Source organism: Tribolium madens, unplaced genomic scaffold (assembly GCF_015345945.1).
Source record: "Tribolium madens isolate multiple individuals breed KSU strain unplaced genomic scaffold, Tmad_KSU_1.1 Scaffold_20;HRSCAF=117;Tcas5.2_LG4, whole genome shotgun sequence".
In the NCBI taxonomy this organism is placed as follows: domain Eukaryota; kingdom Metazoa; phylum Arthropoda; class Insecta; order Coleoptera; family Tenebrionidae; genus Tribolium; species Tribolium madens.
The window spans coordinates 11339027-11351462 of record NW_025400985.1 but is presented as its reverse complement, the minus strand read 5'-3'; the positions used below and the strand labels follow the sequence as shown (position 1 = coordinate 11351462).

Below are 12436 nucleotides of genomic sequence, written 5' to 3'. Positions count from 1 at the left end.
GTTTGAGGGGATCAAAGCTAAGGAAGCTTTATTGTGATATATGAGTCTCTTTGGAATTTGAAACGAAAAACAGTCGCGTTATGATTCTTACAAATTTGCGAAATTGGAAAGGAAATTTTAAAAAATTTTATTCGATATAATGAGAAAACTTTTTACTTTTTATCATCGACGACACTTAATTTGTTCCTTTTACGTGCAATAAAAGTTTTGTGGGGTTGTTTTTATATTGGCAGACACTAGAAATACAATGAAAGAGTAACTTTGTCAACATTTTAATTTCATACTTTTAAACATAAATGAACTGAAATTAAATGTGAATGTTAAATGCAGTTTTTTTATTTATATAATGAATAAAATTTTTGTGATGGTATATAAAGAAATGGGAGAAACAGAGTGTAAGCACGTTTTTAGTGTGTTTAATCGGATTTGGAATAAGAGATAAATGAAGGAAAAACAATAAACCTCTTAGATAAGAATCTCCAATTCATATCGACGTGTAATCTTGAAAACATCGAGTTCTTCTGAAATAAAATCTGGGAATCATATTCCTCGTCCTATACGGAATTGAATTTGTAATAAATTTCTATACAAACGTTTAATTCTAAAAATCCTCTTTGTTTTATTCTCTCGGGAATTCAACGTCATGCCAAATATAATAAGCGTAAAAATTTATGTTCTGTCATAAAGAGGATTTGTTTGTCGAAGCTCTGACGCAATTATGTCGGTATTAAGCTAGTGTAAAGTTTTTCTTGTGTCGATCTAAAAAAACGAGAATTCTCGGCGTGTTAGACATGGTGTATTATTAGAATGTGGCGTCAAATATCGATGAAAATTTATTATCGGATTTTCAGCTGATGTAGAAGGTTCGTTTTGCGATCATAATTGATCTTCCTATCTCTGAACTAAAATCAAGGGAAATCCGATTTGCTATTATAAAATAGGTCAAATGAATAATCCGGAAATTGTATTAACAACTGATAAAACCCCGACGTGATTTCTCATCTCATAAGGCACTGTAAAATAGGGAGAAGAAAAGATTCGTCCTCTTTCTGGAGGAATGTTTCGTATTCAAGTCGCGAGTTTCGGCCGCAGTAAACGCAGACCGAACTGAAATCCCGCAGGATAGGTACGCGAGGTTTTATTATGTTCTAATATTGAAGTATTGAAGAAGTAAATGTACCGAGGCGGAAAATTTAATTACACCTCGGACGAACCTTGTCGAATAATTAAAACAAAAATCTCTGATGAATTGGTGGAATTAATTTGTCAAAAGGGCGTCTTTGGGATTATTGAATCTCGCCGAAAAATGCCATTCGTGATACTTATGTCGAAAGTTTTTCATCTTGAAAACGTCAACTGCAGACTTGGGTAGGAATCGCATTAGAGCACTTGTAAATGGACGAAGAGGAGCTAAAAACGTCGACATACACGTCACTGAATTCCCGTTAAATACCGGAGCGATTATTTATGGCGACCATAAGAGAACAGAAGAAGTTTCGTCTTTTGTTACTTCTCTGAACTGTTAGGACACGACTTTGACAACGTTGCTCTTATCTTGAGTATTTGTCTTCAATGTTGTTATTTATTTAGTCGGCGCTTTTGTCTCGCACTCCGGTCATTATCACGTCCAAACGTTTTTCTTTTCTTCGCGAGGAGGAGGAAAAACGCAATTTTCAAATTAGAAAACTCTAGAGGAAAAGCTCTACTGAGTTCAAAGCAATCAACGAAAAGAGGCCACCCGCATCCTGCCCTAAAGACCCGACACACATCGTTATCCTACCATCAGATGCAAATCAGCTCTTGATCACTTGAAAAGTTCGCCTCTAAAAAACGCAACTTTTTGATTTCTAAAGACGGCAAAAATGAAAATGAAAGTAACACGTTTTGAGAAGTCGACAACGACCAAAATGAAAATTAATTGCAAATGCGGAATAAAGTCGTAGTATGACTCAGGTAATTGAAGTGCATCCTGTTAGAGAAACTCTAATTATGCTGGTCGTTATTTATAAATAACACAACTTTTCTACAAGAGTACAGATGGCTGCGATGAAATTCTAATGAAGCCGGGGAAAAATTCTGAGAGATGAATGTCAAGAGACGTTATTAGTCGCGATAAAATTAGATGACGCTGATATGAAATTATACGGACGCAGTTTCTGGACGGTTTATGATGTAATTAGGGGACTGATTTAAATTAATACCGAGCTTAATGTGTTAGATAAAACACATCAAATAAAATTTGTATACAGTTTTTGAGGGGGAATTTTTATCATCATAAACAATAAATTTTTGTTTTTGTTTGGGGACCACATTTTTAAAATAAAATTTTAAATGCTTATTGAGTTTTAGATTTTTTTTTACTGAAAGTAGAGTTAACACCAAACTATTTTCAGAATGGAGCGCTTTCGAAATCATCAAACTCTCATTAATTATTTTTCTTACAATAAAAAAAGGGTGTCCATTAATGACTCTCTGTTCAAAGCAAATGCGAATCTAAGTTTTGATTGTATTATTTTTATCGGTTTTAAAGGAGTTCAAGTTATTTCGTAACATTGGCAAATAACTTCTTTCAAACTGCAAGAATTCCAACTCTATCAATTTATCCAAGTACAAGTTGTTGAATAAAGTCTCGCAAAGAATGCTTATTAAAACTTTCGATAAGGTCTGTTCGACTCAAGTCTTGTAACCGTTTTTCCCGAACGTTGTATTTTCCAAAAAACTCTCATTTATCCCTCCGGCACCTATTGTGAAGGCGAATAAAGCTACACACCCTAATACAAAAGCGAAACGACACGACCCTCGCTGCCAATACACCAATATCTGGAATAATTCGCAACATTTTATTCTTCTCGCCCCTTCAAAGTCAAATCCTGCGTATCGACGTCTTAAATTTATCGCTCTAATTAAGCCAATGAAACGATAAAGCTAGCGATTTTATTCCGGATGGGGTTCGTAAAAGACAATGAAGGCATGCGCTGTACAAAAAAAAAATACGTTGGCACCTCGATGTGGTCGAAAATCAAGTTTATTGTAAATATTTACGAGGCACCGTTTTAATTATTTTATACAATGGATGAAGGGAAATGCTTGAGGGCATCAAAGCGACACGACTCATAAATAAATAAAATGGATATCTGATGGTATCGCGTTTCTGCGACGAAAAGCTCCATCACGAATTCCCTTTGTGGATGGGAGAGTTGAGGAATGGGGAAAAATGACACTGGGATGTTACACGAAACTGGATAAACTATTCCTGTGGTGGCTTGTTTACTCAACAATTTGCAAAACTAGGTTTACCGCTATGTTCAAACGGAAGGGATTCCACAGATTGTTGAGACGAGAGAAAAAAATCTAATATTATAAAGCGACAGCTTAATTAAAAAATGAACCAAGTTTCACTATGACGCAACGCCTGATTTGATTGTGTTCGAGGGAATGAAAGGAGAAAAGGCTTGTTGACAATATAATAACTGTTAGCGAGCTAACTAGTGACATTATTCGTTATATTAATGAAGTTTCAGCAACACAATTAAGGGAAAATTGAACTGAAAAAGCCAACGTGATTGTAATTAGTTTACTTTTCAAAGTAATTTACTTCGCCGATAGAGGAGTTGAAAAAAATCTCACTTAAAAATAGTCCCGTAAAAATACCGAGTGACTTTGCGGCTTCTTCTTGTAAATAATTAACAATAGATTGATTTGCGGTATTTTCCGATACAAATGCATAAAACGGTTATAGGACAAAGAAAATGTTTTCTTGTAAACATGTAGATCTAAAAAAAAATAATTAATCAATGGTACTGTATTTTTATTGCTTTGAGTGTATTTACCGTTAAGCAATGTAACTGAATTTCAACTACATTGCAAGTTAATGAAAATATTTGTGAGATTCTCGTCGAAACAAATCAATTTTATTTATCTTCGATCGAGGTTTGTTATTGGCATTAATAACATCATGTCAAAACCGTGTTCTCTTCTATTGAAACTTGGAGAAAACTTTCAAATATCGGAATTGACAATACGTTTTTTTTTCTTTATCTAAAACACACAAAAACACGGTATTGTTGTTGATGGTTTTAATTAAAAGCTCCTGAAATTAACTTCGACCAAAAACAAAGATCCCGCGATCTCGTTTTTAGATGAGATTTTAATATTAAATACCTTATTAAATCGGAATGTCCGGAATGTTCATGTTAAAGAAGTTTTAAGTTAGTAAACTAGAATTTTATTTTTAAATTTTGTTAAAATCTAGCTAAAGTAGACTATCGCGATTAACACGAATTTGTAGCAATTTACGTTCGGATTAAATTCTGGGGTTTTGTTTCGGAGTGGCATTATTAAACTTTTTAAACAAAGTACATTTCTGTCTTTTTAATGTTTAATTGGGCGGACCGGCAGGAAGGTAAAACCTATCTAGAATTAATATATTTGTATCGGTTAAAATTCCGGGTTTTGTTCCGTTACGATATTAAAATAAGTTGAAGTGAATAATTAAATTTTCCGGAAGATTTCCCCGATTGATTTTGTCGGGATATTCTAATAGTTAAAAGAGGAAACGAGCACGAATTCCGGTACTGCCCCTTGTTTCTCAATCATCAATCACCATCAGTCCGCTTTAAAAAAGTTGAAAACAGGGTCGCCAATTGTGATGGATGATGATATCGACGAAAGCTTCGTTTTGTAAAAAATTATTTACATTGTTTTTTTTTTTTGTGGTGATGAAAGGAGAAAAAAATTAAATACTTGTGGGCAATCACGCTCATATTATTTAAAGGGACAAAAGTTTTGTTGTGCGGAAGGGCGGAACCATGGAGCTTTTTCGCGCTAGAGTTGGTATTCAGTCACCAAAGCATGCAACTTTGTTGCTTTCTAACTTTTCAGACAATCGATGGCTGTTTGCTAACACTTTCAAAGGTACAGGAAATTCAAATATAACGAAAATAGAAAATCGACTTTCTATTTGCTCTGATTGTATGAACAATTGTAATTTAATATCTTGAGGCAGGTTTAAAACTCGTATTTCCTTTGGTCGAGGGATACGTCAAAGCATTCCTAAGATTCGTTTAAACTTCTCTAATAGACAACAAATCATCTGGTTGCACGGCTTGGATTTCTCCAGGGAGATGTAACAAAAGTCAAAGAGAATAACATATCAAGGAAATAATTAAATGTTTCGTAACGAAAAGAAAAATAAAATTCTTGCCATTTAATAGTGAAGTTGCCGCGTTTCGAGCTTCCATTTACTTGAAAATTTCAGCTATTAGAGGTTAAACTGCGCCTCAATCGTAAAGAACACTTTAAAGTTAAATACAAAATGGGTCATCAAACCGAGTTTTATTCAAAAAAGGGTCTTTGAGCGCTTTTCTTAACAAAAACGCTCTGTTTTTCAGAAAAGAGAAATCACCACATAGACACTATCCGACTTTATTATGTTTTTAATCCGCTTTTCTGTTTCTAATAACATTTGATACGGTTGTCTTTTATTAGAGTTTCCGAAGCATTTTAATAATTCCCGCGACGGTCCTCCGGGCATCATAAAGATGATGCCTGGCTTATGGCCGGGGGTGAGAGACCGGAACCCGGAACCGAGGGAGGTGGAGACGTATATGAAGGACTTTAGTCGGCTCTTTCGGAATTTCATTTGCCTGCTTTCGATAGATTGTAACCTCGAAATGTTATCGCGCCGAAACCTGTCTGCCGAACTGCTGAAATGTTTAATTACGTAACGTAATGGTGTGAACAATGGAATGTTTAAAATCCATGCACGCGAATGTTTGTTCAACTTTAAAATAAACATCGGTTTGACCTTTCTGGAATAATAGTCAGATTTAATAATTTTCGCACGAGGGTGGTAAAAAAGAATTTATGTTTTTAGTACTCGATTCCCATTATCTAAAGTCAGGAACTTACATAACGGAGTTCTTGGAAAGTTCGAGTTAATTAACAGCGCGATGCTGCAACGCATTATTCTTCTCCGTGCGACGTGTAGTTGAGACAATGTCGACTATTTTCTGTAATTATAAACGAAACGAGATTACGATTCGCCGACTAAATCTTGACTTACACGAATTCATCTGCCACACACAAGAAAACAAGAAAATCAATAAGCAAAGCATCAGAAAAAGTAGGCAAGGACCGTATATTTCAGTCGCATGTGTCGCATCGAACGTGACCGGCTTCAGTAACAGAAAGGACGAGTAAACATTACTTTAACAATGTGTTTTTGATAGAAACGTATCGAAAATAGAGGGGGTTTATGAAAAATAAAACATATCGATTGGATTTTAGAGGAATTTGTTTGGCGCATCCACCATTTTTAACATTGAAAAGACAATTTTTCTGGGCTGACTGAAAAGTAAGGAATTTGCCTTTTGAACTTTTTCTGAATCATATGTGTAAAGAAAATTAAATTTAGATTTTTCAGTTAGTTCCAATTATTAAGAAATATTTCGTTTTTTTCTAAAAAAATGTGGTGCTGTTTCTGACCACCAAGTACAAACTATATTTGCGCAATTATTTATTTATTCTATAGAAAAATGAATTTGTTTTTGTACTTTTTAATCTAGTGTAACAAATATTTATTTTTCAGTTTTTTTTTCTATGTTATAAGGTAAGCGATGGGCTGATAGAGAGCTTCTCACAGAATATTTTATCTTTTCGAAGGGGAGAGGAATTCTATTGCTGGAAGAATACCAAACAAGAGACTTTTAATGAAATGTTAAGAGACAAATTTATGCCTTTTGTGATTTCTTTAATATACTCTTTACACTGCTTAATTTTTTGAGGTTTTTAAAATAGATCATTGTATGTAGAATTTACTACAGTAAGTTTATAAAATTTATATTAAAACTGTTTTTCAAACTTATATTTTATGGTTTTTACAAAATATTAATTTTTGAAAATATTTAATCTAGTTGAGATACTTATAATGAAATTTTACCAAAAATATTTATTGACGTGCATGAATTAGCTTATCAAAATAAAGTTTTAAAATATTTATACGATTTTTGTTTTTTCCTGTGTAAATTTTTTTCTTGGAAACAATTGCAGCGTCGCGTATTCGGTAAGGTGTCCGTATTTCAACGTTTCAATATCATGCATGAATATAAAACATTCTCTATTGAATTCATACATCTCCCCACGGTACCGGTCGAAAAAAATTCGCGATCGTTCTAGTCGAATCGAAGGTTGTTCCAATAAATCACGCCGACGAAAAGAGCACAGAGGCGAACATAAAAAAAACGAAAATAGATGCGAAGCTCGCCATTTCATACACTTGTGATACAATGAACGTCCGAATGTGGACACATGAAAATTTGAAATATGGTCGAATTTAAAAATTGGCGAGAATTTTCACTCGGGTTAATTGGAATTTTGACGGCGCGTCTTCCTGAAAGAACGATTAATCAGTGGTGCATGTCGGGAATTTAATTAGTGCGAATCAAATGCGGTTTTGTGACGTTCGGATTTGTATAATATTAATTCAGTATTGATTTTTGCGAAGTATGTGTGACACCTTATAGGAGAGCACGTCTTTTGCAATATGAAACTGGAAAAGCTCCGCTTCCAATGTCGATTGTCCGGAAAGCTCAGGCGCCGCAATTCCTAACAATTTCTACGGAAAATGCCGTTAGCTCTATGATTTACGACGAGATACTAAAAATATATCTTTGTAGACATTGAGATTGGTGTATTTAACCGGTCGTGTTGGTCCTACACCTGCTCATTTAACCATCTCTTTTATTAATGTCATAAATTCTCCGATTCGTGACGGGTCTTGATGCATAAACATTTTTTTTTCTTTCTTCTTGGGTAAAATTTATGATCGAGTCGAGATCTAATTTAAAATTGGGATTTAGCCGACCGCTGAAGAACTAAGCACTCCAAAGTCTTCTATTTAGCGTCAGTGTAATAAGGACGTCTTCAACTCCTATGAAGACGTATCACTGCAGCAAATTACATAATTAAAGATCAAAGAGGGTCGTTTCATTGAAAATGGGCTTTGATGATGAATAAAGGTATAGAATATGGGAGTGTCGTACCGATTGCTCGTAATTGTGTTACCACTCTCTTTCTTTTCTTTTTTTTTTGATACTGTGAAAAAAATGGTGATGTTTTTAAAATGTTTCGGTCGTCTTTGTAAGAAATAAAACGAAAGTGTCACAAGATAGCTTTAGAAAATAAGGGTAAAAAGTGAGAAGGGTGACGAAGATGGATCGTGGTGTGCTTAAGTGAGCCGACTAGCAGAAGAATTATTTTCATCAAAGAAACGACAAAAAGAGTTTATTTAATAAGTGGTGAAGTGTAATATCGAAATTGCAAGAGATGGAATAGTCTTTAGGCAACAATCAAAACAAGACACATCCATCTTGTCATGGATTTAACAAAATAAACTCATAAGACATAACGAATTACTTGTATGGGAATGTAATAGGTGTGGACTTATAAATCTTAAACTTGTAAGGTTTTTCTTCATGCCAGATAAATTTTTATTACACGAGTTATAACCGAAAGTTTGCGACGATAATGCAGATCTCTGAGTTAACAGCCACAGTGGCAACATAAAAGAGTCACTAAAAGCGTCTGACCCAACCTCCTCAATATCTAATGTCGAAGTTGAAAGATTCTTTGAAAGTAGAGTAAACGGATTAGGTAAGTGTGGCAGATGACTGCTTTGAAAGTGAGTGATTTTACGTGTAGGAAGTGTAAAAAATTAGGATTATCGAGGGAAAGAGCATCTTCTTTGTTATTATTAGAGACAAATAACAAACCAATGTACTGAGTGACTTTTTTAATATTTTATTTAAAGTGCATATCATTTCATTTTTAATGCTTTTCGTGCAAAGAATACACATTACGTGAGCATGAGTGACCGTCGTCGCTTTTCACGGCCATAACTCTGTGAACACTGAATAGATTTCAGCATCAACAGCTACCAGCTCTATTGTTATCTGATCTTGTCGGTATCGATCGTGCCTAGCAAGTGTTGAATTTGTCCAAGAGCCGGTGATTAGCTCGGTCCATCCTGAAATGTTGATGAGTCGTCGTCGGCAGCGCTTAATTGCATCGTCCGCATGATTAGATCGCGGTTTGGTGGCGGAATACCCTTCAGATCTGCTCATCAAGTGGCGCGTTGCCTTTAACTATCGCAGTTACCGGTCACTCGAGATATTAATGTTGTCCTGGATTACACTAAATTATCCTCAGCTTCCGATAATGGACACGACCAATTCGACCACATCCTATTCAATTATGTGACGATGAAACTAATGTTGATTCGAAAATGGATGTTTTGACGGATATTTTTGATGCTCTTGGGAGGAAATTCAATTGAAGTTGTCTCAGAGTCCACTCACTATGCATAGGACCGAACTTGATGTATTCATGAAGTGAGATTCGGACGGAAATCATGTATTGTATATGTTTCAGAGATTTTCTCGAGTAATTACTGACGAAAATTGGAAGGGTATGGGAGTGAAAGAAAGCAATCATCTCGCCGAGATCCTTAATAACAACCGACCTTCCAATCTACCAAAAGACAAATAAATAAGTAGTGCTTCACTATCGGAGATAATTATAATGAAAGTCATCTTTACGAAAGACAAAGATTATTGAGTGCTAGGTACATAGTTCATTACTGGGAATTAAACAGAAACCTATTCTCATACACACACTTGTTTTAATCTGGATTGCACAGAAATTAATAGCGTATTTGAAAAATACTGATGCTCATTTCGGTGTGTTGTTTCAAGTGCGTTTGGGTATATAAAGAGCCTTTACGTTCACTCCGTCCTAAGTAAATATCTAACTTGTATAAGCACTGCGTTTCAAATTTTACATTCTAATCTGCACGCCGTGCACAAACAAGAACATTTACATGTTCCATTTATCACACGGACTCTAATGGCTTCGAGAAATTAGTCCGGACAGAATGTTGTTCTATAGACGAGTTGGGAGCTTTTAAACAGAAGATGATTTGTTGATGGAAATGAACAAGAAACCCTATATTAGATGTCTGGATGATTTTCTGAAAGAAGAAAAGCGATTTGTTGTTATAAATGAACAAGGAACTGTCACCGAGCTACGACGGCACAAACCAATCTCATTATTAAAGGGGATAATAATTAAACGGAACGGAATGACTAGTCTGAGATTGAGGAGTCACTTCTGAGACTTGATTTGTATATTTAACCGTTGAAAGACTTTTCCCGCTTGTTATGTTTTTATGCCTGGATAATCCTTTGTATTATCAAGTTTTTAGGAAGCTACTGCAATGTAAATAAAACCCATAATTGAAGAAAGACGATTTGTGACAAGAAATTACCAATGAACTATCAAGACCACAGTAAAGTATTTAAAAAAAAAATAAAATAATTAAAAAAAGATTGTTAAATGAAACTGAAAAGAAAGAACGTAAAAAAATAACTTAGAAAAAAACACAACCTAAGAATATTACTAAAATTAATGAATTTTAGAACAAACAAAAGGTAAAGTAAAAATACAAGAACATTAAGAACTCTTTGAAAAGAGAACAACAAGACCTATAGATGTAAACGTAAGAATGTAATAAATAAGTCTTTGAACCCAATGTATTTACGGAAATGTAAGACGATAGCAATTTGAAAACTAGATTTGAGAAGTAAAAACATTAAAACTTCAGAGTGTGAATCTAAAAGAATGTAACAGGCGACATTAATCGTTTAAGAGTAAATTTTTTCTTTAGGCTTTAAAATAAGTAGTCATCTTATTATCAGTATCATAATTAAAACGCTCATTGAATTGAAAATTTAATTACAAAAGGAAGATAAACTGTGCTTTACGTTCTCTTGAGTGGTTTGATTATTGCGAGTAGAGGTAGTAGCTAAAGAACAATGATTTGTAACCGTTTATGAGCAAGGAACTGTCGCGTGATGAAATATGGCTGTGGCAACTAATCACATTATTATCAAGGATAATAACTAAACCGGGCAATGAACGAGAAAATAATTTGGTTGCGTGAAATTTGATTAAAGGGCAGATTTAAATTTTATTAAGAAGGGTGATAAAGTGATTCTCTTTTTCTGACTGCTTAAAGAATTTAAATATTTAGATGGCATAGCCGAAGGACAATAAATTGTAACCATATATGACCATGGGGGAAACTATTTATTTTATGTTGTTGTCAAGTGGGAATTCTCACAACATAATGAATGTGGTTTTGTGAATCATAAATTTGAATTTCAAGTTTTACATGGTATAGAAATAGTACTTTTGGGTCGTTTAATTGTTTTTAACAGAAGGCATAGTCGGAGACCTAAGATTTGTAATCGCAGATGAACAAGGAGCTGCCACGTGATGAAATATAGTGGCCAACCTAATCTTATTGTTACCGAAGATGATAATTAAAGGCGGCTGTAATTCCTGGCGCTAAACCTGTAGACAATCTAGCTTTGTGCGTGTTGATTGCGTGTCGCGTTTTTTTTTATTTAGCGGACTATATTTAAAAGAATTTAATCAAACAGAGAATGGGCGTGTACATGCCGGAGCTTTATCTCGTTTAATCCGATAACGTATATTTTCTAGTCGCAATCAGCATGTAATCCGCGCTCTCAACCGTCGTATTAATATGATTTAGAAGCGCAACTTTAATAACGTGTTTCGCAACGTAATTATGTAATTTGTTGTTGTTTGGTGTGTCGGTGTACATACAAAGAGGAGGATTGCGACATCGGGAGGTGGTAGAAGGACTCGGCAAATGATTGAATGCTTTAATGTGAACATACAATTTAACATTTGCAAATTGGAACAGCTCCGACTCCACTGATGATTATTGGAACATGTATAAGTTATGTGCTAATCAACACACACACACGAAATTTGCAACCCGGTCTCGGGTATTATTTTTCGGGTGGCGAGGGAAATGAATATTTACGTAGCGGAATGAAACAAACGGAGAAAGTTAATCCTTTATGTGTGAGGAATCGAGATAATAGTCGAAAGAGGGAAAGTATTTAAAGTTTAGTGCTAGATCAAAGAAAGAAACAGTGGGGAAGTTGTCGGAGTTGCTTCTTTCTCTGTTATTTAATCATGCAGGACAGGGCGATGTCTTCTTCGGCAATTTTACGGGGGATTCAATAGGAGAAAGGAAATGTTATAGCCGGTCCTCCATTAGTCAGTCTTATTGAGATTGATCAAGCTTTTTTTTTCGGTGGATTGAATGGAAGTAGAGCGGCGTCCACTTCCGATATAATCAATTTAAGGGACACGAAACGTGGAAATACTTTCAATTATTTGAGCGACTAATCTAAATTTCAGGATGTTTCCGTTCGGGCCGTAGATATAGAGTGTCCACTGAGAACTCTTATTTCTGGGATTTTTAACTTATTGCGTTTTGCTCGTTAATGAGCGAGATATTAGCCGCGAAAGTTTTGGTTGGGTATATTTGCTCGCTTTCGAC

At 34.8% G+C, this 12436-nt stretch overlaps 1 protein-coding gene across 16 annotated transcripts in view; it reads left to right on the top strand.

Annotated features, from left to right (window-relative positions):
* Nucleotides 1–12436, top strand: part of LOC123005718 (neurobeachin) — a 106570-nt gene that overhangs the window by 18407 nt on the left and 75727 nt on the right. The window lies entirely within an intron of this gene.